Source organism: Bubalus kerabau, chromosome 3 (assembly GCF_029407905.1).
Source record: "Bubalus kerabau isolate K-KA32 ecotype Philippines breed swamp buffalo chromosome 3, PCC_UOA_SB_1v2, whole genome shotgun sequence".
In the NCBI taxonomy this organism is placed as follows: Eukaryota; Metazoa; Chordata; class Mammalia; order Artiodactyla; family Bovidae; genus Bubalus; species Bubalus kerabau.
This window is the reverse complement of record NC_073626.1, coordinates 61606301-61629371: the sequence shown is the minus strand read 5'-3', so window position 1 is coordinate 61629371 and position 23071 is coordinate 61606301. Positions and strand designations below refer to the sequence as shown.

At 35.9% G+C, this 23071-nt stretch overlaps 1 protein-coding gene and 1 non-coding gene across 6 annotated transcripts in view; both read left to right on the top strand.

Moving 5' to 3' along the window:
- GULP1 (GULP PTB domain containing engulfment adaptor 1) overlaps positions 1–23071 on the top strand; it is a 339709-nt gene that overhangs the window by 134051 nt on the left and 182587 nt on the right. Inside the window, exon 1 of one of the 5 annotated variants that reach the window (XM_055571975.1) lies at positions 20389–20858. The exons of the other annotated variants lie outside the window; for them this stretch is intronic. The gene's annotated coding sequence lies outside the window, so the exon portion shown is untranslated. Of the gene's footprint in view, positions 1–20388; positions 20859–23071 lie in introns of those variants that run through there. 5 annotated transcript variants of the gene reach the window in all.
- TRNAD-AUC (transfer RNA aspartic acid (anticodon AUC)) lies at positions 15493–15564 on the top strand. The gene has a single exon. It is a non-coding gene; the product is annotated as a tRNA-Asp (tRNA).

The following is a 23071-nucleotide window of genomic DNA, read 5'->3' as shown; positions in this document are numbered from 1 at the left end:
CTGCTGCTTCTGCTGCTGCTAAGTCGCTTCAGTCGTGTCCAACTCTGTGCACCCCCATAGATGGCAGCTTACCAGGCTCCCCTGTCCCTGGGATTCTCCAGGCAAGAACACTGGAGTGGGTTGCCATTTCCTTCTCCAATGCATGAAAGTGAAAAGTGAAAGTGAAATCGCTCAGTCCTGTCTGACTCTTAGCTAGATGAACTTTAAATCTAATAACATGTATCCTATGAGGTATACATAGAGAAGAAAGAAGGTTCTGTGAAGTCAGAGGCAAGGACGGGTGTGATGCAACCACAATCAAGGATTGCCTGGCACCACTAGCAGCTGAAGAGGCAAGAATAAAATCTCCCTTACACCTTTCAGAGGAAGTGTAGTCTTTCTGACACCTTGATTTCCAACTCTTGTCCATCAAAACTATGAATGAATGAATTTGTGTTGTGAAGTCACCCAGTTTGTGGTGGTTTGTTATGGAAGCCATGAGAAACTAATATACCACCCTTTTCTGTAGTCTTCTATATTTTAGAAATGCATCATAGATCTAGCCAGCATTCAGTGGCAGGGGGGTCACAAAAGGACATGAGTATCAGGCAGAAGCCATATGAGAGTCTTGCTATTCTATTAGATTCCCGAATCCCTCCATTTGCTTGATATTTGATACATCTGTATAGCCAAACCATTAGAGTCATTATCTCACATTCTTAAAAATCATGATCTTTCTTTTTGTATTTCCTAACTCTTTTATTAGAATTGTTATTCATTTGGATAGTCAAATTGGAAAACTTAATTTGAATTTCTGCTTTTTTCTTAATACTCATAACCTTTAATCTATTAACCAGTCTTTTTCATTCTATTCCTTAAATTTTTATCATCTATCCCATTATTATGTCTTTCTAGAAGTAGCAGTATAACCCCTAAGTTCTCTGTCTGTTTCTGAGCATTTCCCCTGCAAACCTTTTGCTGCAAAGTGACTTTTGAAAATTCACGTGGGATTACATAATTTCCTTATGTGGACTGGCTCTTGACTTCTAAAATCCAAAGTGTATCTTTAATCATTCCTTAATATAGGTCTAGAAAATTGTATAAACCTTTCCAGATATATTATGTTCTTTCATTTTTGCTTATCTTTCTCTGGGATTCTCTTTTTCCAGTACTCAGATAGGTGTGTGTTTGTTTTTGTACCCAGAGCACCCTGCAGAATGCCAATACAATGGCCAGCACAGAATAAGTTTTCATCTGTTGTAAACTAATGTTAAAGATGAAAGATGAAGAGAAGAGTCTTGAAACAGCAATAAATAACTAAACTTACAGACTCCTTTAAGATGGAAACACATGTAAGAGAAAGGAAAACTATGGACTAATTAATGATGGAGCAAGTCTGGATAGTTTAAGGGTAGAATAAACACAAAGGCATGTTCAGTGTAAATGTGTGGAAGAAGTAGAAGTCAAAAAAGTGTGAAAAAAAGAGTTTTAGTTTTGAGACCCTATATAAAGTTTAGATTTGAATGTGGCTATAATGTGGTTTTAAGAGTATTAAAAGGTGCATCCTCACAGAGTTTATACTATATTAGAAAGTGTGAGGAAGATAAGAAGTAGAAGAAATAGATGACAAAAATGCAATGCAATGTTAAGAAAGCAGCAGAAAAGGAGTTTGAGTAAGCTCCAGGAGTCGGTGGATGGACAGGAAAGCCTGGCGTACTGCAGTCCATGGGGTCACAAAGAGTTGGACACGACTGAGCAACTAAACTGAACTGAACTGAACTGAAGTAAGACTAATAGTGCTCTTGTCTGAAGAATGTCTCTGGGGAAGTCCCTCAGTGGAGAGCATTCAAATTGTATTCAGCAGATGTGTTATGCTTAATCAGCATTTAAATACCAAAGGAAATCATCTTTAAGCTGTTTGCAGAAACTGAAGAAAGCCATTTTACTTTCACTGACCTTTGATTGTACATGAAAAATTTACATTTAGTACATCTGTATGTGATATTAAAATTAATCATTACCTGTATAATATTAACATTAGTTTTCATTTAATGAAGAGACAAAGGGAAAAATGCTTTGTATATTTATGTAATATGTAATTGTAACAAATGGTTTATTCATGAATGAATTGCTATTTGAATGAAATAGTGAAAACAGGGAAAATGGTTTTTTATCAAATATGTTAGTCTCTATGTTACAGATTGGTAATCTATGGGCTTTTAGCTTAAACTAATTATTTATGCGATGAGAGTATTATATAGTATATCAAAGCCTTAAATACTTAGAGATAACATTCTCTTTTTTTTTGACCTCTGAAGGTTCCCCAAGAGTTAACATTCTTTACAAAATGATTTACCTTACTTTTAGAGCATAATCTACATTGACAAAATTTAGCTTAGCAAAAAGATTCTTTAAAAAGGATATTTTTTACACATGAAGACAGAAATAAATGAATAAGAATGATTTACATAATTATGTGCAATGAATGAAGAGATGGAAGTGGCTATCTCAGAGAAGGAAATTGTTAAATGTTGAGTTTTGAATTGCATAGTTCATCAGTTTAGTGGCCTGACAGTCTAAACTGTAAACATTTTGATCAAATGACTACCTGTAATGGTCAACATCTCTTTATACAAGCAGTCTGTTTTATGTATTAATATGAATCACATCTATAGTTGATGAGTCTCTATAAATTACAGTTCTTATTTTGCAAGTAACAGAAAGGAGTTCTGTGTACTTTAGGCAAAAAAGTATTTTGTTGAAAGGATATGAGTTAGCTCATGGAATCAAAGGGTAATCAGAAAAACAGTTCTCAGGAAAGACAGGAGCCAGAGCATTTCCAGGGATCTAGAGAGCAGGAAGTGGAGAGAGACTGTGAAAAGTACTGCCATGGAGCTAAGTCTGGACCAATAATGTGGTTTAATGCTATTCTTCCCACATTCACAAAGCCAGTGTGCATGGCTGGGTTTCAATCATTTGCCCTCTGCCAGGAACCATGGCACTTGATTAACAATTCTCCTGAGACTGCTAGCATGTGGAGAGGGTAGGTTCCCAAAAAGAATTTCAGAGTTTTAGGACTAAGATGGGGAGTAGGGCAAGTAAAAACAATTGATGTTTCTAAAGCCTTTCTTCAGAACTGTCATTCAAAAAGTATCAAACTCTTAACAGCAAAAAACTCAGAGAATAAAGATTTTGCCAGTAAAATTAGCATAGATTAAATAGTAATGTTGCTTAGGTTTTAATAAATATCTACTCTTATGAAAATTTTCTTTGTTCTTTCTTTTATACATATGTCTATTGTTTGTCATGTGCTAAGTGCTGTCCTAAGCAGTGAACATAAAGCTATAAACTATAGAATTCATTTTTGCTTTGTATAGAGTCTTAGTGTAAACTGAAATTTATATAACAATTAATACATTGCAGGAAGTCTAGAACCGGAGCTGTAGTAGTTTCCTAGAGCTGCCGTCAGAAAGAGCTACAAACTGAGTGGCTTTAAACAACAAAAATTCTAGAGGCTAGAAGTCTGAAATCCGGGTGTCCGAGGGTCCTGTGTCCTGCAGAGATTCTAAGGGAGCATCCTGCTGTGTTTCTTCCAGCTTCTGGTGGCTGATGGTCTTTCTTGGCCTCCGGCAGCCTACCTCCCTTCTCTGGCTCCATCTTCACACGGCCTTCTTCCCTGTGTCTCTGGGTGTATCCTTGCCTCTTATGAAAATACCAGTCGTTGAATTTAGGCTCTATCCTAAATCCAGAATGATTTTACCTCAAGATCTTGAACTAATTACATCTGTAAAGACACTGTTTTGAAATAAGGTTACATGCTGAGGTTCTGAGTGGACATGCATTTGGGGGAGATGGTGTTTATCCCACTATAGGGAGGGCACATGATACTGTTGGTGTTCTTTGTAGGGTCCCAGGGCCTGTTTTGGGGGTATGCTAGAGAATCCCACTTGCAGGAAATGCCTGAGAGTGAATGCTCAGCAGAAGGAAGTGAAAAGTGAAAAGTGAAGCTTGCTCACTTTACTATCTGAGCCACCAGGGAAGCTCACAGCAGTAGAAGGAAGCACCAGCAGAAGGAAAGGAATGTACAATGTACCCTCCCAGTGCTTGTGAGGAAGCATAGTTCATTGGAAGAAATGAAACTATCAATAGTTCAGTTCAGCTGAAGCAAAGAGTACAGGGGACTGGTGAGAGGTGGAGAGGAGGGAGGACAGAGACGAGGTTACATGGAACAGATGATAAGGGAACATGTAAGGGGTTTGACATTATCCTGAATATAGTAGGTGCCTTTGAGGGAACAGTGGTAGTTTGTTAGTCCCTCAAGTCCTGTCTGATTCTTTGTGACCCCATAGACTGTAGTTACAAAATGGAAAAAAAAAAGAGAGAGAGAGTGAAAGAGTGAAACTAGGACACGCAGCTGTATCTACAGTCAGATCCCAACACTATATCTGGCAACCTTCAACCTTTAATATTAAACACTAACAGTAAAGGCACTTAAATGTTAGCAGTGGTGACTTTAATTTTACTCTTTCTAACATTTTTAAAGTACAGCGGGTCCAAAGAGCATATACTACTTTTATAATGGTGGGAACAAAAGCATTTTTTGGAAAATTTTAGCACATTAAATAAACCTGATATAAGATTTACATAGCATAGTGTTTTTAAAAATAAGTAATTGATTTCAAGGATTAGGTATCTTTTGACTTAGGAGGGAAAAGAGCTGTAAGTGAATAAAGAATTATACCAGCTGAAGAAGGTATTTCATAAAATATCCTGAAATATGTATGGAGATATTGATTGCACATCCTCAGGTGGGTTATGTAGCCATTGGCTAAATCAAGAAAAAAGACTTCTACTTTTGGGCATAAGATAGGAAATACATTTAGACTGAAAGCATTTTTCTCTTGATTTTGAAAACCATGTCAGTGAGTGAGCAATTTAATAAAGCATAGAAATTGATCCTTTTATGTAAGTTATCATCAGTAATGCCAAGTTATCTTATGTAAGGTGATTAGGCATAACATTCCTGTGAAGATTTTACTAATTTTTGTAAGACTGAAGTGTATTTAGATTTTTGGAATGCAAAATTAGAGCTTTAATGTTAAATCTATTTTACATATCCAAGGGTCGTGCTGTGAGAACAGAACACATTTGCATGTTCTTCTGTGTTTTCCACCAGCTTCAGAATATTAAACAACTATTCCATTAACATATACTGGATGATGTGATGGGGCAATTAAAATTCTCACATCATCTTTGGACTATTTCTCTTGCAAGAGATAAAGCAGCTTAATTAATGTCTCGTAGTAATGTTTATAAAATGTTTATCAAAGAAAATCATTTGATACTTCTGTGGAGGTTTTTTGTTTTTTATTTTTTTCAAAGTATGGATAATTGCTTAAATAGCATTGTTTACTTTGATTCATCAGTAAAATTGTTTGCTAATCCTGACCTGAGATGATGTATAAATATTTTGCTATTAAAAATAGTTCAGAGTTCAAACATTTTACTTGCTAATGACTATAAAGTAGGCAGACCTTCTTTCTTAAAAATAGTCTTGAATATATTCTAGTAAAATATATACTGGAAATACATTTCTTGGTTAATTATTTATAAGAACATATAGATACCAATAATTATAATAGAAAACTAAACATTTCAGTAGAATCAGCCATGTCCAACTCTTTGCAACCCTATGGACTGTAGCCCATCAGGCTCCTCTGTCCATGACATTCTCCAGGCAAGAATGCTGGAGTGGGTTGCCATGCCCTCCTCCAAGGGATCTTCCCTACCTGGGGATTGACTCCGCCACTCTTACATCTCCTGCATTGGCAGGCAAGTTCTTTACCACCAGCATTACCTGGGAAGCCCAAAATATATGAGTGTCACCACAGGTCTTTTTCATAATCTTCTCATTGAAAGTATTAGTTGCTTAGTCGTGTCTGACTCTTTGCAACACCATGGACTGTAGCCTACATCAGGTTCCTCTGTCCATGGGATTCTCTGGACAAGAAGACTGGAGTGGGTAGCCATTCCCTTCTCCTGGGGCTCTTCCCTACCCAGAGATTGAACCTGGGTCTCCTGCATTGTTGGCAGATTCTTTACCATCTGAGCCAACGGAGCTGTACTTTCAGTGGAAAGTTTGACTTTTTTCTTTTTTTAATAAATTTATTTTTAATAGGAGGACAATTGCTTTACAATATTGTGCTAGTTTCTGCCATACATCAACATGAATCAGTCATAGGTAAACACATGTCCCCTCCTTCTTGAACCTCCCTTCCACTTCTCACCCCATCCCACCCCTGTAGCTTGTCACAGAGCACCGGGTTTGAGCTCCCTGTGTCATACAGCAAATTCCCACTGGTTGTCTATTTAACATGATGTTCAAGCTGGTTTTAGAAAAGGCAGAGAAACCAGAGATCAAATTGACAACAGCCGTTGGATCATAGAAAAAGCAAGAGAGTTCCAGAAAAACATCTATTTCTGCTTTATTGACTATGCCAAAGCCTTTGACTGTGTGGATCACAATAAACTGTGGAAAATTCTGAAAGAGATGGGAATACCAGACCACTTGATCTGCCTCTTGAGAAATTTGTATGCAGGTCAGGAAGCAACAGTTAGAACTGGACATGAAACAACAGACTGGTTCCAAATAGGAAAAGGAGTTCGTCAAGGCTGTATATTATCACCCTGTTTATTTAACTTATATGCAGAGTACATCATGAGAAACGCTGGACTGGAAGAACCACAAGCTGGAATCAAGATTGCTGGGAGAAATATCAATAACCTCAGATATGCAGATGACACCACCCTTATGGCAGAAAGTGAAGAGGAACTCAAAAGCCTGTTGATCAAAGTGAAAGTGGAGAGTGAAAAAGTTGGCTAAAAGCTCAACATTCAGAAAACGAAGATCATGGCATCCAGTCCCACCACTTCATGGGAACTAGATGGGGAAACAGTGGAAACAGTGTCAGACTTTATTTTTCTGGGCTCCAAAATCACTACAGATGGTGACTGCAGCCATGAAATTAAAAGACGCTTACTCCTTGGAAGGAAAGTTATGACCAACCTAGATAGCAAATTCAAAAGCAGAGACATTACTTTGCCAACAAAGTTTTGTCTAGTCAAGGCTATGGTTTTTCCTGTGGTCATGTAAGGATGTGAGATTGGGCCTGTGAAGAAGGCTGAGCACCGAAGAATTGATGCTTTTGGACTGCGGTGTTGGAGAAGACTCTTGAGAGTCCCTTGGACTGCAAGGAGATCCAACCAGTCCATTCTGAAGGAGATCAGCCCTGGGATTTCTTTGGAGGGAATGATGCTAAAGCTGAAACTCCAGTACTTTGGCCACCTCATGCAAAGAGTTGACTCATTGGAAAAGACTCTGATGCTGGGAGGGATTGGAGGCAGGAGGAGAAGGGGACGACAGAGGATGAGATGGCTGGATGGCATCACTGACTCGATGGACGTGAGTCTGAGTGAACTCCGGGAGTTGGTGATGGACAGGGAGGCCTGGCGTGCTGCGATTCATGGGGTCGCAAAGAGTCGGACACGACTGAGAGACTGATCTGATCTGATCTGATCTGAATGTACATGCTTCAGTGTTACTCTCTTACTTGGTCCCTCCCTCTCCTTCCCACACTATCCACAAGTCTGTTCTCTATGTCTGTGCTTCCATTGCTTGACTTTTTCAAACAACTTTATATCTCTTATATCATTTAGTTAGCCCATCCCCCAAATATTTTTTAGGTAACTTGTCCTATATAAAATTTAACTTAATTAGGACTGTTATGGCATCACTGCCTCAATGGACATGAGTTTGAGCAAACATCAGGAGATAGTGAAGGACATGGAAGTCTGGCCTGCTGCAGTCCATGGGGTCACAAAGAGCTGGACACAGCTTAGTGATTGAACAACAACAACAACAGGACTATGAACCTGAAAGTCTACCTGCTTGGAGTTGATAGGCTTCCCTCCACCCCCATTCTTGAGTTTTCTAAACTTCTGAGAATTAAAAATCAGTCCTGATAGCATTAATAATATTAATTACAGTGTCCAGCACTTACATGTTGTTTTTAGCTGTCTATATAAAGGAACCTGTCTAATCGTTATAAGGATATTTTGAGGTAGGGGACTCAGTTACAGATGAAAAAGCTTAAGCAGAAAGCGGTAAAGTAAATTTGCCCAAGATCGAATGGTAGAGAGGGGAGTAGAACCCAGGTAGACTATTTTATCCACCATACTCAATTCATGAAGAAAATATAGATTCATATGAAAGAATTTTAATTCAAAAATACCAGACACCTCATCAGTATTCCCTGTCATCTTCTTGTGGAAAGATCTGACATACAGTTCTGTGATAGCTGGGTTACGTATTTCTTATTCTCCCACATTTTTGTACCACTAATCCTCCTCATATTTCATTTATTTCAGATCCCTTGACTGTTCTCCTACCTCATATTCAGCTTTATAGTTTTATTTACATGTTTTCCAATATACAGAAAGATTCCAAGCAAAACCTCTTATTTTGTTTACTTAGAAAAGATGAAAATATCATTTTGAGAAAGTAAAACATTAGTTCTGTGTCCTAAAGATAACACTAATGCAAGCAGCAATAGTAAGTTTCCAGGGTAGTGAGAATATTAAAAAGAGTTTTTATATCCCCTTTCATAATTTAAACTTACACTTGATATAAAATTTTTTTGTGAGAGGAAAATTACACATTTTCTATTCCTTGTGATAAACCAAGCACACACAGTAATATCCCTGTTATAACCTCAAATCCCTGGATAGACCAGAAAATAAATATATAAAATTCAATTTAGAACTGTATTGGAAAATAAGTCAGAGAACCTTCAATAGACCAAAAAGTATGAAAAATCCGTAAAAGGATACACTGTCAGATTTGAAAGGGAAGTCACAACTGAAGATAGGCCCTGGGGAGGGCAGTTTGAGGGAGGGTGGATACACTATATGTATAGCTAAGTCCCTTCACTGTTCACCTGAGACTGTCCCAATGCTGTTTAATGGCTATTACGGTTCAGTCACTTAAGTTGTGTCTGACTGTTTGTCACCCCATGGGCTGTAGCTCCTCTGTCTATGAGATTTCCCAGGCAAGAATACTGGAGTGGGTTGCCATTTCCTTCTCCAGGGGATCTTCCCACCCACGGATAGAACCCCCGTCTCCTGTGTCTTGTGCATTGGCAGGTGGGTTCTTTGCCTCTGAGTCATCAGGGAACCCCACCCCAATACAAAATTAAAAAAACACAATTTTTAAAAAGAAAACAAACCATAGGCCTTGGGTAGGACACTTCACCAAAGGTGGGTGTTGCATTAAGAATGCACCATTCTCAGAAATGGCAGGTTTCTGCTTCCTAGAGAAGCCTTGAGCTGGGATCAGTAACTAATTACTTAGTTGTGATGCAGAGGAGCTTTGTCAAGTATTCAAACTGGTAAAAGAAAGCCCCATTTATCTTCTGCGATCTGGATACTGAAGATATGTGCTTGGATTAGAAACAGTTAGGTGTTCTGGTCTTAGCAACCATGAGGAGAATCAGAGAACTCTTTCCTCTCACTCTCGTTGAAGACAGATTACGGTACTGAGATAACAAGAGTTAATAAAGTAAGCAGAGTGCAGTTAACATATAACAGCAGAAGGATGGGGGGGGGTATTCCTTGAATAGAAGAGAGTAAAGCAAAAAACTGAATTAAAAACTTGATCATATTCCTTTACCATTTCAACTTGTAGTTTGTGTGTGTGTGCCCAGTCGTGTCCCCTGGACTGTAACCCATCAAGCTCCTGTGTTCATGGAATTTTCCAGGCAAGAATACTGGAGTGAGTTGCCATTTCCTTCTCCAGGGGATCTTCCAGACCAAGGGATTGAACCCGCATCTCTTGTGTCTCCTCCATTGGCAAGCAGATTGTTTGCCACTGTGCCACCTGGGAAGCCCCTACCGTTCAACTTGTTATGCTTTAACAATTCAAGGCATAAATGAGAAATATTTCAGCCTAAAATTTCACTGTATATTTGAAATGTTAGGAATAGTGTTAAAAATTAGAAATGAATGTAGAGGACCAAGGTTATTTTATCATTTCAGAATAAAACAAATTGTTTATTGAGAATGCTTTTTGTTGTTTTAATGTAATTCTTTCCAAAATTAAAGCATGATACATAATTTTTACACTAAAACATCCTCAAATATTTCAGCATTAAAACCATAAAAAATATTGCAGTGTTCAATGGTGTCATCACCAAAGTTTTAGTAAATTATTTTCTGATAATTGTTCCTCAACAGCAGGGAGAAAACTTTTGCCTCTGTAGAGTCTGAGTTGTTTAGTTTTTATATAGAGTTTGGGCTGTTTTTTTTCTGTTTATTCACACTTCTCAGGAACAATTTAAACAATGACGAAGAAAATAAACTCATATGAAATACTTTATTGAAGTATTGGAATGCAAAAAAAGTAGAGAGTACACCTCTTCTCCATCCCAACTCTCACTTAAATTGAATTAAATTGAACCCACTTTAAAAAGTAGCAAATGGCACTCTAGTTTGTCAGGCTTTTATAATGACAGGTTATTTATTCTAGAAATAGAAAGCTGTGTGTCTATCTGTGTGGTAGGGGATAAAGAATGCTTTTTCTGTCTTCTGAGGTATGGAAGTTTCCAAATAGTAGCAAAATATTTTCATTGTCTTTATTCCAAAGTTACACTGTAGATTTTTAGCTTTTTAGCTGGCTTGTTTCTTTCCATTTCCAAACCTAGATATAAGGTTATTTAGCTTTTTTAACGTATTATTCCCAAGCCTAACAGATTTCTAGTCATAGTCTTAATATTTCATTGCAAACAAACCCATTAAATTAGTGTTGAAAAGGTGTTGTTATTTTTTTTTTTTCCTTCTATCCGTGATAGTTACAACACTAGTAAAACTTGGAATTTTCTGGAGCCCTTTGTTTTTTGAAACTTGCAAAATTGCTAAGTTAGTGTTTTTGGTTGTACAGAATCAAGCATTTCATAACTAGTCAGTATGATTTGGTATGATGCATGAATGTAGACAATAATATATATTCTTTAGCATATATTTTTAAGAGTCCACTCCTATACAGCCCCCCTTCCGTCTTCCCACTGGTAACTACTAGTTTATTCTCTTTATGTCTGAGTCTGCTTCTGTTTTGTTATATTTACTACTTTATTTTATTTTTTAGATTAGACATGTAAATGATATCATACTTTTATTTCTCTTTCTGACATTTCATTGGGCCTAATGCCCTCCAAGTCCATCCATGTTGCTGCATATGGCAAAATTTTTATACTTTTTATGGCTGAGTAGTATTCCATTGTGTGTGTGTGTGTGTGTGTGTGTATGTGTGTACACCACATCTTCTTTATCCATTTATCTCTTGATGGAAACTTAGATTGCTTCTATTAATATTTCTTGGCAATTGTAAATAATGCTGCTATGAATATTGGATACAATTTGAAGTCTCTCTGAGAGGTTAATCATAGATCATATCTTAACCATAATCTTTCTATATCTACAAGTTTTATAGATTACATTTGGAACTATGTTCAGTTATTTTGTAGAACAACATGTGTGTTCACATGTTGGTAACACCCAAGGTAGGGCTAAGTTACTGCTTCTAGTCACTCACAGTGTTTTGGGCTAATAAGTCTGCAACTTTGATTAGAGTATTTTCTATGAATTTTCTATGGCAAGTCAAATCAGAGGATTGCTGAATTGAACCTGAATTGCTTCTGGATTTGAGACAGAACATCAATTTATGTGCAACATGTTAATTTGCATGATTCAGTGATTCTCCTCCAATACTCCAATAGTAGGAAGCATTTTCCTCCTGAGGTTTTTTTTTTTTTTTCATCTCAGGATAATATATACTCTCTCCTTAGCCATCTAACAGATGCAAACTGTAGTTAAGAGATGACGGATGCTATGATGTTTAAATATTTCATACTTGCAAATTACTACCACAAAATTTTCAGTTAGCATTATAAACAGATTATGCTCATTTTTTATCTGCTTTTTGGTACTTCTTGGAGTTCACCTTGAATATCATTTATCTTTCCTCTGCAGTGATTCCATGTTGTTGGATCAGGATTTGTGTCCCCAATTTTATTAAAAAAAAAAAAGAAGCAATGGAGACTTGGCAAAGCCCAATTAAATATTACGTTATTCCTTTTCATCTTTAATGAATGGTATAACAGTTCCTTGTTTTTATTGATGACTAACCCAATGTACATTTCAATGCAAAAGCATCATGCTTTCACCTTTCACTTTGAGATCTTTGGATAGGTTTCCGATCAACTTTTGGTTTTCATGAAAGGCTTACACATCTTGAACAGCACGTTTGATTAAACAATTAATCTAAAACTGTATGAAGTCAGGTGAGCAGCTTCTCTTTGTCTGAAAGACCTGTATCAGTGTCCTAGAACTAGTCCACCCTTCCAGATCTACCAGGGCTTTGTACTGCTGCTCAAGCAATCACACAATTCTGTGATTACTTCATCTTCCCACACCCCCTTATTTTCAGACACTGAATCTTATCCATTAATTTTTTAAAATATATAATGCATTAATTTGCTTCCCTTCTTAGTGACAGCTTTATTTCTCTACCATCATCTTTTGCCTGAGCTACAGCAACAGCTTTTTAACTCTTCTTCTAGAAGTTTCTTTAACAATGTGAATATATTAATATGTAAATCTACATGCAGATTTATTATCTCCCAGTCAACTTCAGTTGATTCCTATTGCAAGGCTTAAGGTATCAAAAAGGTTTCTTCCTGGCCTTATCTCTTCAGCTCTATCTGTTGTCACTGCTTCCACCTTTCTCCGCTGTTCATCCTTATTGGCCTTTTTTCAGTTCTTTAAATGCCATGTTTGCACACCTTCAAACCTTTCCCAATGGCACCACACTCCAGTACTCTTGCCTGGAAAATCCTATGGATGGAGGAGCCTGGTAGGCTGCAGTTCATGGGATCGCTAGGAGTCGGACACGACTTCACTTTCACTTTCACTTTCACTTTTCACTTTCATGCATTGGAGAAGGAAATGGCAACCCACTCCAGTGTTCTTGCCTGGAGAATCCCAGGGACAGGGGAGCCTGGTGGGCTGCCGTCTATGGGGTCGCACAGAGTCGGACACGACTGAGGCGACTTAGCAGCAGCAAACCTTTCCCTGTTCCTTCTGTGTAGTAAACTTCACTTACATCTTTCAAATTATTGTCTAAACATTACTTCCTCCAAAAAGGACCCCTTGATATTTTTTTATACTGGTTAAGGTTTTCTTATAATGAGCCACCAGCCACCATAATACCCTATAAATCACTACATTTTTCTTCTCCTTATGTGTGAGTTATTTTCTCCCATTTCTGTCTTTGCCAATGGTGTATAAATTCCATGAGGCATAGCATAATTCTATCTTGCTCACTTGTATTATAATATAATTCACAATGTAAGTTCATAGTAAATATTGTTTAAATAAGGGACTGAATGATTGAAAGATACCTTTGTTACTACTTTCAAAGACAGAGTATTTCTTGAGAGAAGTCAGTTTATCCCTTTTATGTATCTTTTAAGTTTTCTGACACTGTCTCTAAATTAAAGAACTTAATAATTTAAAAATCTATACCTTAACCCCATACACTAATTACAATTAAAATAATATTGGAGGATAAATCATATTATATAAGTTATTGTATTTGTTGAGAGATGTTCCTATTTCAGTTTGTTTGTTAAACACCAATTTTTTTTAATGTATTAAGATTAAGTTAGTGTTTTATAAGGAAAATATTTTTATTTATTGGTCAGTTTTTATGTTTCTAGTTGGTGACAAGTTTTTGTTATATGTCTACTTTACTGAATTCTGTCATTTTCTTTACAAAGAAGCAACACAATATATTTTTAAATTGGAATATTGACTACAGCTGTGTAACTATTAGGCAAATCATTTTTATGACTTATTAGTATGATTCTAGCCAGTAGGCAGTATTCCAAATCATAACACTTCAGTAATCTTCATTGGAAAAAAAGTAATTTATGCATTTTTTAGAACTTAATTTAGCAAGAAATAAGTGAAGGATTTGACAGATAAGATGCTTGCCCTCCCAGTGTGTTCAAAAGAATGCTGAAGCTGGAAAAGCTTAATATGTCATTAGCTTGGCAATTCCTCTTAGAACTCAACACTATTAATCGTTAGAAGGAAGTTTTGTAATATGTCAGGGGCTTATAATTTGTTCTATTCTAAAATAGCATTTGTGACAGGAAAGTGATTTCAGTTTATGTATTTTAATCTACGTAAATTTTTTAATCATACAATGACAGACATTATTCTGGTCTTCTCAAAAAATAAAATTTACATAATTAGACTAATTTATAATTTCTTAAATGGAATTAATTTGCATGACTGTTTTATTATTATAAAGCAAGGTTCTAATGGAGTGAATAGGTGATACTATAACTCCTTTGTAGCAATTTATAGTTCCTGGTTTTATGCACTAATATTATATCAAGGGTATATATGTTACCATGTGGGATAAGTCTTAAAATGTTTGAATGAACTGTTTAAAGACGACTTTTAGCAGTATTTACTTAAAGTTCATTTGCTTCATTTTCACAGTCCCAAATTACTTTGCAAATAGCCAAGATTCCTTACTATAGATTAATATGATCCAGAGAGTTTTCTTCATATAGTCCATTGGAGTTTCTGATAGAATAAGGAGTAAATCTTAGGAAATTGTGTATTTTGAAGACAAAAGTAAAGGTCACATTGTAAGGAATTTTTTTTAAAAAGATTATAGCGTGGAGGCTACTGTGGTTTGTATTTCTCAGGGTCAATTAGCACAATCTCAGATACAATCTATTTTATCTAAGTAATAAAGCAATTTTATCTCAGAAAACTGCAGGACTGCATATAATCTGTCTGTGAAATGCAACCCACATACTGAAAAGTTTAATGATATTAATAATTTCTGGAAGTTGACTTTTTGAAGAATCCCATGATATTTTAAAGAATATGACACTTATTCTTCTGACACAACAAATCTCAAAGAAAAGTGTTAGATGAAATGTTAATGTCTGTTTAAATCCTTTGTTAGTGTAGAACAAATCAGAAAAAAAGATGTTTGCAATTGGAGATGAAAGAATAGGAGAACATAGAACATGCCCTTGGAAGAGAAGGAAGAAGTGAATAGGGATGAATTAAAGTGGCAATTGTTTCCAGTTTTCTGATTGCCATCCATCTGTTCCATCATGAGCCTAAAAAGCTTAAGATTATGAAGACCTGAATGTATATGCTAACTGAGTGCTGAAAATGAGAGTTACAGTAAGAATAAAAGTAAATGTTACCTACCTTAGGTTCAGTTGCTTGTTGCCCAAGAATCCAATACCGAGAGACAAGTGCTGGGTAAAAGGAAAGACAGCTTTCTTGAGGAAGCTGAGAATCCTGGGGTGAAGGTGGACTCATGTCCCAAAGAGCAACTTGCAACTCCCCAGGTTTTGCTGGGAGACTTCCCTGGTGGCTCAGTCGGTAAAGCTTCTGCCTATCACGCGGGAGACCCAGGTTTGATCCCTGGGTTGGGAAGATCCTCTGGAGAAGGAAATGGCAACCCACTCCAGTACTCTTGCCTGAAAAATCCCATGGACAGAGGAGTGTGGTGGGCTACAGTCCATGGGGTTGCAAAGAGTCAGACAGGCTATAGTCCATGGGGTCGCAAAGAGTTGGACATGACTGAGTGACTTCACTTTATGTAGGAAAAAGAAGAAAGGGCTTTTATTTTCAGAGATGATTGCCTTGGTCACATGATTCCAAGTAGCCATCAAGTCTTGCTTCCAACTGGAACATTACCTAAGTCAGAAAACTCTGGCTAGCTAGTTCTGAAAAAAAATAAGAAACAAGGGACAAAGACAAACGAAGCAGATAGAACTAATCTTCAGTCTCGACAGGCATCATCAGCTTTTTTCATTAGCAGCAAGCTAAGCTAAGTAAATGGTGGTCTAGGGTAGAAGTCTAGGCTTCCCAGGTGACTCAGTGGTAAAGAATCTGCCTGTCAAGCAGGAGACATGGGTTGTGACCCCCAGTAGGGAAGATCCCCTGGAGAAGGAAATGGCAACCCACTCCAGTTTTTTTCTTGGAAAATCCCATGAACAGAGGAGCCTGGCAGGCTACAGTCCATGGAGTCACAAAGAGACAGACATGGCTAAGCGACTAAATAACAACAACAGGGTAGATGTCAGGTTGTGGTAAGCCCAGAGTCACAGCCCTATCATAAGTAAGAAATAGAGTTGAAACAATGCTAGGGACCTGAGAGTCCCTAGTTACATCTCATGGCCTGTTATAAAAATACCTTTATTATTTCAAAATTCCTCAAGGTAACATGGAATGAGTGCAACCATTCTCAGATAAAAGTAAATTTTATGGTTTGCAAAATAATATAACCAAACCAAGATGCCTCAGTGCTCTGTCTTAGAAAACAAGTTTCTAATCCAGGAATCTTTTACCTACCCCGTGACTAAATTATAATACTGACTTTGAAAAAGAAGACGTGAAGTGAAATCTCTCAGTCATGTTAGACTCTTCACAACCCCGTGGACTGTAGCCTACCTCGCTCCTCTGTCCATGGGATTTTCCAGGCAATAGTACTGGAGTGGATTGCCATTTCTTTCTCCAGGGGATCTTCCCCACCCAGGGATTAAACCCAGGTCTCCCGCTTTGTAGGCAGACACTTTACCATCTGAGCCACCAGGGAAGTCCTTGAAAAAGAAAGGAAAGATATAATCATCTAGAATAAATTGAAAAATGTACTTTTAAAATGTTATTGAATTTCTATTTCCAGTTTTTTTTAATATTTATTTTTGTAAGCATTTTTTTCACTTTTAAATGAAGTTCTTTCTGTGTAGTTTCCTCTTCTTGTCCTTTCCTTTCTTCTTTCTATCCCTCTCTTCCTCTTTTTCCCCTCCTTTCTTCTGTTCTTCCATTGAGAGTTCTTTTTGGGGTGATGAAAATGTTCTGCATAAATATAGTTAGATAGTGATGGTTGCATAACATTGTAAATATTCTAAAAACCACTGAATTGTGTATTAAATGAGTGAACTCTATGGTATGTAAATCATATATCAAATAAATGCCAACCAGAGGTTAACTAAGGTGACTGGACTGGAGTAAGTAAAGTGCAAGGATACTAGGTCTTTTCTCAGATTGATTACATCAAATCACAAGGCTAGACGTTTAGTTTCAGGACTCAATTGGTAGTCCTTTCCGGTCTTAACAATCTCGTGCTTTTTAGTCTTGTGATAGAAGAGCTGGCCTGACAATCAGAAAACTGGCATCAGTCTCAGCTTTAATTCACCTGTATCAACTTGTGGACTTCGTGTCCTACATCCCGGGAAGAGAGACTGTCAGCAATAATTCAGAGACAGGATTAAATGAATACAGGCCACAGGACGGCAAGCCCTTGAACTCGTAGTATTCAACTGAAAAGTGAATAAAAAGCACACAAACATATAAGACATCTACTGCAGTTCATCAGATATAGTTGGATAAATATACTTGAACATTTATGTTTAAAGTCTGGTAGACTATATTCATTCTCAGATAGATGCCAACTCATAATGGTGAAGACTGAGTTTTTGAAAAAAATATTTTAATTTCTGTTTTTGAAAAAGTTTTAGATGCTCAGAAAATACTTTTTGTCTACACTAGGAAATTTTTCAAAATACTTAGCAGTTAAACTGTTTTAAAACTGAGGCCGTGAGAATCCAGCCAATTTGAATATAAGTGTCGGTATACAAATAAAAGGTTGTTGTGTTTCTATTATCTGTAAACAGTGTCAATTTGGCTGTTTTCGTTGCATCATCTTACTCATTACAACAGGAAATTCCTTTTCCCATTCTCTCTTATGGCAAAACGTGGCTGCTTTTTAATGACTCTGAGTGCTTCTCAGGAAACGGCTGGAAGATTTTAAAGCATGTTTCATTGGATTATAAAAGATTGTTGCTTTGTTGCGTTTGTTCAAGCTAGTGCTATTTGCTAGAATTACCCAATGGTTTCTTTACACTTACTTCCTTACATTCTGTGCCAGAAATTGCCTACACACTCTAAATTATGTGAATAGCTCAGGTGATCCATGTTAGGAAGGAAGATCCATTTTAACAGTTTTTCCCAATGGAAACTATAGTATAATTTATTCCAATTAGTTAAAAAATAGCAAAAAATACATTACTATAGCATGTCTAGAGAATTTATTCATATTTATTCAACTGTGCTATCATTTGAAAAATTAGTTTCTCTTCATTTAAAAAAATTGTTCTTTTGTAAAACATGTGTGGCCAGCCTTAGTGAAAGTTTGGCTTAATGGGAGTTTGAGGCCATGGGAAAAATTCTTTAAAATAATTCGGAGGACCCTTATTGATTATCTGGTCTCACCCTCTCATTGGCAAAAAGCAGATTTGTTCTTTTAAGGTGGAGCTTTTATTTCCCCTATTTAACATCTTTGAATCAGTCACAGTCATTAATAAATTTGGTAGTGCTACCCCTGTAGGGCTGTACAAATTATGAAATTTTAAATATGTGAAGTGTAAACTAAATATTTACATTTCAACTTGGAATATTTGTATGTGTTTGTGTGCATGTGTGTGTGTGTGTGTTGTGTTTACAGAGGGATGTAGGTGATAATACAGTGATAAAATGTTAATTATACCATACTATATTTTTTCTTTTAGAACATTATTAGTGAAATTTCAGACTAAAAATACGAAGGGTTATCATCACCAGCTCTTCGTTGTGGTTACTTCTGTCCACCCATTTAGTCAGTCATTAATCGATTATTTTTGTCTTTTTGTCATGTATGTGTCAGGTTTGGGATTAAAACCATAAAGAAGGCATAGCTTTTGCATTTGAGAATCTTTTTATTTCATTTGAGAATCTATTTATTTCACTATAATACAGTGAAAGCATGTATAAATTAATAATTTCAAATACTGTGACAGAATATATGAAGACTTATAGGGAAAGTAATTATTTGTTTGGGAGTGGAGCACTCCAGTGCATGAGGAAAAGCTTTACAGGAAGAGGGACAGGTAGAGCCGAAGAATGAAAATATGAAGGTCTCCAAGCAGAGAATGGAAAATCACATCTTCATTTTTGGAAATATAACTCTAACTGCCTTTTCCTTACACATGGAAGAGCATTTCAAATAGTGCTAAGTAGCTATTCTTTGTTTTTAAGCAAAGATTAAGTGTTAAACCTCTTTCTTCATATTTTCTTAATTTTTAAAATATTTCTCATGTTGTTGAGGCAGTCTGAGCACGGGTTAGAGAAGAATTTCCAGACATAAAGCATTTCAGAAGGGAGTCAGTTTAAAAGAGCAGAGATAAAGTGGGTACTGCAAGTGCAGCAGGTCGACCTCCTGACAGACCAGGGAGAGTCAACAGATTTCGTGCGTTAATAGTCAATTTTTATAGTCTCAAGACAAAGAAAATTCTTGCTAAAAGGTTGGCGTGAGGTGATTAGTTGGGGTGCAAGGGTATTTACTGGAGTGGGCATCTTTGCCTAATTGGGAGTCAGGAAGCTTGTTAGTGGTGATCAGGGGCCTTTGGCAACAGTTACAAAGGGGCTCAGTCGGCTTCAGAGGTGACCTTGATTCTGGGCTCCACTTCTGTGGCCTTGGTGCAAAGCCTCGCACCTGAGGTCTTGGGGGCAGGACTCAATACACGTGTCAAAAAATTCAAAATTAAAAAAAAATTCATTCTCAATTGTAGATAAACACTAAATAACCACTGGACATACTGCTATTTTATTGACTTTTTCATTTCTCTTTAGGTTTACTTTTCATCCATCATATGTTAATACCCTTTAAATACTGTATTTATTCCTTTCAAAATTCTCCAAATTCCTTTTAATATTTTAGTCAAGAATTCATCAGATTTCATTTAAAGTGCTAGTTCAACTAAGAATTAGTTCTTATCAATGCCCTTTTAAAACAATAAATTTGTCTATATTAATTGGTTAATTTCTGAGAATAAATTCAGTTGTCAGGTTTGTACAAATACATATGTATATGTACATGTATACATAGGTATTACACATATACCATATACACATACAATTTACATATGATATATATATATATATATATATATATATGTATGTGTTCTTAACTTAATTCCTGAAACTGAATGACAGGCTATGCCTTCAACCTGTCCTACACTTAAATAGCCTTAGTCAATCTGATGTTGTATTTGTTACTTGCAGACATGAAATTTAAAAATATAAAATTATTTTAGACTTGCTTTTCACGTTGTATTTGAAACTCTGATATATTTTCTAATTTAATTAAATATATGTTCATCTATTTAAAGTAAATAAACATTAAAATTAAATAGGTAAATTTAATTAGATATTATTAATCGGTTTTGGACTCAGGCAGGAATTTTGATTCACAAAAAATCCCTGCACCGATTTACAAAGAAATTTTCTCAACTGTTACTGAAAATACCTTTTTCCTTCCTAAGCCTTTTCCAGGACACACAGGTCACAGGATGTAATAAGACTCTCTTTCTTACTGTGACTGCATGAAAGCAGTAGAGTTTCTCTGTGCCTGTGCTAATTAGAGGCACTGACCCTATAGAGGCACTATTTATTTCTCTGCTGCTTCAGTTTCCAGACCCCTGGACTCCTCAAACATCTCTTTGACCTCCTTTCTGAGAACTACTGCTTAGAAGATGAGCTGCTCAAAAATCAGATAGAGATTCAGGTTAATCTTCAGTACTATGTAGTCTGCTTTTCAAAAGTCAGCCACGGATGGCTTCTTCTCCTTAGCGGTTTCCAGTTTATTCATTGCTCCTGAGGATGAAAAAGTCATGTTCTACCAGCTGAGGGTGAGTTTTTGAGAAACTCAATTTGCTTATAATTGATCCCTGCTTTTCTGTAGCACTACACTCAAAGAGCACAGTAAAGTATTGATGTTATGTATCCCATTTTAAAGAGGAGGAAATATCTTTATTCCTTTAAAACTGTACAGTATGTCTGTAGAAACAATTTATTCCCATGTTATGGCCCTATTAAAAGAAATTAAATTCCAGAAAATATGGGATTTACCCTTGGCCATACAGACAACGATAATGAGAATTATAACTTGTTTTCCTAATGTAGTATTCTTTCTGCTGCACAATGTTGCTTACACACATTAGGCCCTTTCATTAGTTTTAAATAAAGCATATAGTTTTACAGAGATTCCATGACTGTGATCTGACTGCATTTTAATAGTACTACACACTTGTAAAGCATATTCTGTTAAAAATTCCCGACAAGGGATTAAATTTTTAAAATATGATGAAAAAACAAAATTTCTGTGCTAACTAGTATTTTTTTAACTCCATATAATTTTAGTAACTCAAAAGTCGGTTAAAGGTATTTTATGAAACATTTAACATATCAAAATCATTTTCAAAAGCATTAGCAAAAATATAAATGTTCATGATTAGTTAGCATTTTAAGATGGATAAAGTTGAGCTGAAAATAGCACTTTTAAAATTTCTTTTTATTTTCAGACTTCCATCATGTTTCTATTTTTAAAAGTATATATGTTTCTGTGTGTGTATATATATGCATATATGGGTATATACACATACTATATGTATATAATATGTGTATGTATACGTATGTGTGTGCACTTGAGTTTCAGTCCTAAAAATAAACCTTCTTAAAAGTCAAGTGTATCTTTGCCTCATTTCAGGATATTTTGGTATTTTATTTACTATAGATATTAAAAGATAATTGTGTCTTAAATGTGCAACTGCTGGAGGAATCGTTCTCTGGCCTTATGATAGAAATCTGTTATATTGGTTTGTCACATGTAAAACATGAGATTGTTATTTGAACTGATAACAAAGAGGGCTACTGACTAGTAACACATGAAACATACCAATTAAAAAATTGCAACTCTTTTAATCTGAAAATTTTTATGAATTTTTATATGTGTGTAAATTTTGTAATATAGAGAATACTTTATCAAAATTACTAGTTGAATCCACTATAGTAATTATAAATTATTTTAAATGTTTATTAAGAATAATTTCAGACATGTGCAGAGTTCACAGTGATGTAATGAACCCTCATGTATCCCTCACCCACCTTCAGCAATTTCCATGCATGGACATTCTGTTCATCTATATGCTCTTTCCTATATGCTACCCCTCTCCAAATACTATTTTGATGCAAATTCCAGCATTCTTTAATTTCATCTATGAGTATCTCTGTGTGAATATCTAAAACTATTTTAAATGTAATTACTATGTCATTAGGACATGAAAATAATTATAGTAATTCTTTAATAGCATCAATTGCTAGCCATGTTTAAATTGCCAATTGTCTCATAGTGTTTTCAATTTGCTTGTTTTAAATATAACATATTCCTTAACAAGTCCATAACTTACATTATTCATGTCTTTTTAATCAATGTTCTCTTTCATCTTTCTCTCCTTCTACCCTCCATGTAACAAATAAATGTAGAAGAAACCATTCCTTTGTGCTAGAGAGTTTCTCACTATCTGATTTTAATGATGGCAACCCTGTGGAGTAGTTAACATGTTCCTCAGTTCTCTGAATTTTCTGTACAATGTTAATTAGTTGGATATAGAGGTTTGATCAGAATCAGGTTTGATTTTCTTTCAGCAAATCTGTTTCCTGGTGGTGTAATGTTCTTTAATCAGGAGTTATATAACTTTTGCTTGTTTCTCTTGTTTGATGTTAAATAGCCACTGATACTCAATGGCTCCACTAGTTTATTAGGGGTTGAAATGTATGTTCCCATTCTGTCATTACTTTTACAATTAACTAGCAGGATACTTCTAAAGAAAAACCTGTTCTAGGTTAACCAATGAAACAGTTTACACAGGGAAGTCGAGATAAATGGTTGGTTTTTTTCCTTTATATGCTGGTTCTTGAAATGAGGAATTTGTTTTCTAGCTCTTTTCAGTGTTGAGGGATGAGTTACTACCCTTTCTTATTCTTATTAGCTCATGAATTTAGACATATTTGACATTTTTCCATCCATTTAAGTTATTATTCTAATTGATGATGACTTTTCCAT